This window comes from Vombatus ursinus, unplaced genomic scaffold (assembly GCF_900497805.2).
Source record: "Vombatus ursinus unplaced genomic scaffold, bare-nosed wombat genome assembly UNPS02006779.1, whole genome shotgun sequence".
Lineage (NCBI taxonomy): Eukaryota > Metazoa > Chordata > Mammalia > Diprotodontia > Vombatidae > Vombatus > Vombatus ursinus.
Window position 1 is genome coordinate 2,076,558 of NW_020946557.1, and position 2,692 is coordinate 2,079,249.

Genomic DNA, 2,692 nt, shown 5'->3' on the forward strand with positions numbered 1-2,692 from the left:
GTAAGTCACAGCAATAAATGCTTGATACTGATTGCAAAAATTGAAGGAAAAGTAGAGATCACTTCCAGTTTGGAGGTCAAGAAAGACTTCACAAAGGAAGTGCCATTTTTACCTGGGTCTTGAACGGTACCCTAAAATGATTCCTGAAACAAGCACATCTCTGATGTTTCAGAATACAATCAATCTTCAAGGACCTGAACCAAATTGAAAAGCTAATCTTTTTCTATCCCTGGACAGTTGAATAATGACAAGGAATAGGGACTGTACAGACCTATGATTTAATTGGGTGTAAGCAATTTCCTGGTGAGGAAATACACTCTATTGGTCATCACTGTCTTGACAATTTATAATCCTAGAAACACTTTGAGAGCCAGCATGTATCAGAGGCAGAACTCAAACCTAAGTCTTGAGTCTGAGGCCCATCCTTTAACCACTCTACCATGCTGCCTTTTCCAAATTATTAGAAGATTCAACATAATTTTCTTCACAGAACCATGGAATCTCAGAGTTGGAAGCCACCTCAGACTGAGAGCTCTAATACATCTGACACCTGAATAGTAATCTCCTCTAGGACATTCTCAGCAAGTGGATATCCACCTAGCACTTGAAGACCTCTCATGCAGCAGGACATACTTCCAGATGCAGTCCATTCTAGTTCTGAATAGTTGTAATTGTAATTATTAGGGAGTTTGGGGCTCAAATATGCCTCTCCACAATTTCTATTGCTCTATTTTAATTTAATTTTTATTTTTTAAATTTAATTTATTTTATTCTGAACTTAAAGATAAAACAAACATTTCATAATATAGTAGAATAGAAAAAAGATGATTGTACATGAAACTGCAAATATATTATGTACAACTTGCTATTCCTTTTAAATATATAATGAAGTTATCATGTAACTTTTTCCCCCTTTTCCCCCCTCCCCTGCTCTATAGATGGCTACTCTTTACCCTTGTTGTTATTTTTGTTGTTGTTTATCCTCGAAGAAGACCATGACATCAAGGAGGTAATGGTGTGACATGCAAGTGAATTGGATTTAAGTGAGGGAGGGCTGACCATTACTTTTAATTCTGCTGACTTAGACCAAGCAGAATAAGTCTAACTCTTATTTCACTTGACATTCCTGCACATACTTAAAGAAAACTATTGATTGTGTCCTCCTAAGTCTTCTCCTGGTTAGTCATTCCTAGTTCCTTCTCAAAAGGGCTATGTTAAGATCATTCAGTCAGTTATAGTTGGCAGGGAGGATTTGAAGTTATCAGGACTAATCACCACATTTTACAAATGTTGAATCTTCAGTCCAAGGAGGTTAGGTGATTTTTCTAAAGTCATTTGGATAGAAAACATCAGAGCCTATCTTCAAAACTAGACTCCAAATCTAGTGCTCCTTATATTTGTTAGGAGTGGCTTATTGCTAGCCCTAACTGACAGAAGTGATGCCATATTTGACTACTGATAGGACCACCTATGTACTAGGAAGTTCCTATGTATCCAATATCAGCTATATTTAGGCAAGGAATTCAAGGCTATACTTACCAGTTTAGCAATGTCATGTAATCCAGGCATGCAAGATTAACAAACTTTCCTAATCACAATTCCTTTGTGGTTGATAAGGGGAGGAGGAAGAGTAGTAGTGTAGAATACCAGTTGATTGATTACCCCTAAGGTCTCCCTCCCCCTAGGTCCCTATGAATTTGCAAATCAAAAACAATTAGATATAAGGGCAGAGACCCAGAGATATGGGCTCTCCATCAAAGAATACATTTTTTCTGTACACCTGAGCACTGTTTCATGAACCCTTGGGACTATAGAGCTGGGTTGCCACATGCATACATACCTGTAGGTAATAAACTATCTGATTCGTGATATGTTGAATGCTTATGTTCCTTTGAGGTATCACACCCATAATCTTCAAATACTGCCATACCACTCTGATGAACTTGTTAATAGAGTACTGTCATTTTTCCTTCCTGACAGGTCTAGGATGGCTTGAAATGGGGGGTGAGGGGGTAGAAACCAATGTTTTGGTGAAGGAGATGTTCCAAAGATTTTAAGGAAAAATGAAATTATACAAGATTACCGGTTGTACCTCAGTCTTATCCTGCATGCTGGTACCTCTGTGTCTTCATGAAAGTTGTCCTCTATTGTAGAAATGTACTTCCTCCCATATCTGATAGTTGAAATCTCTTTCTCCTTTCAAAGTTTAACTCAGGTGTGCCACCTGACTAAACACTTTCATAATGCCTCCAACTTGAAAGTTCTCATTCCTTCTTTAAATTATCTTAGAATTCTTTATCTGGTGCTTTCCTTGACCGTTAATTAGATTTAACTTTTAGTGCCACCAGTTGTTCAGATATATTTTGTGTAAATATTTTTTTTATATTTTCTAATACCTACTAATACTAAATATAACCTTTAAACTCTCAAATAGAAAGGCTGCTGTTTTTCTTTCCTTTTGCACCACAAAGGAATTATCTCTGTGATAAATGAATAATTTTACCACTAAAGGAGCTTCAATCATATAAGAGCTGCCCCTGTAATTTAGGTATCATACTGGAGTAGGGATCATTAAACTTAGGCTCTGGTCAAGAGACCCATATTTCTTTAAGGTCAGTTTCCACATCTATAAAATGGAGAAAAACGAATGTGTGTGTGTGTGTGTGTGTGTGTGTGTGTGTGTGTGTGTGTG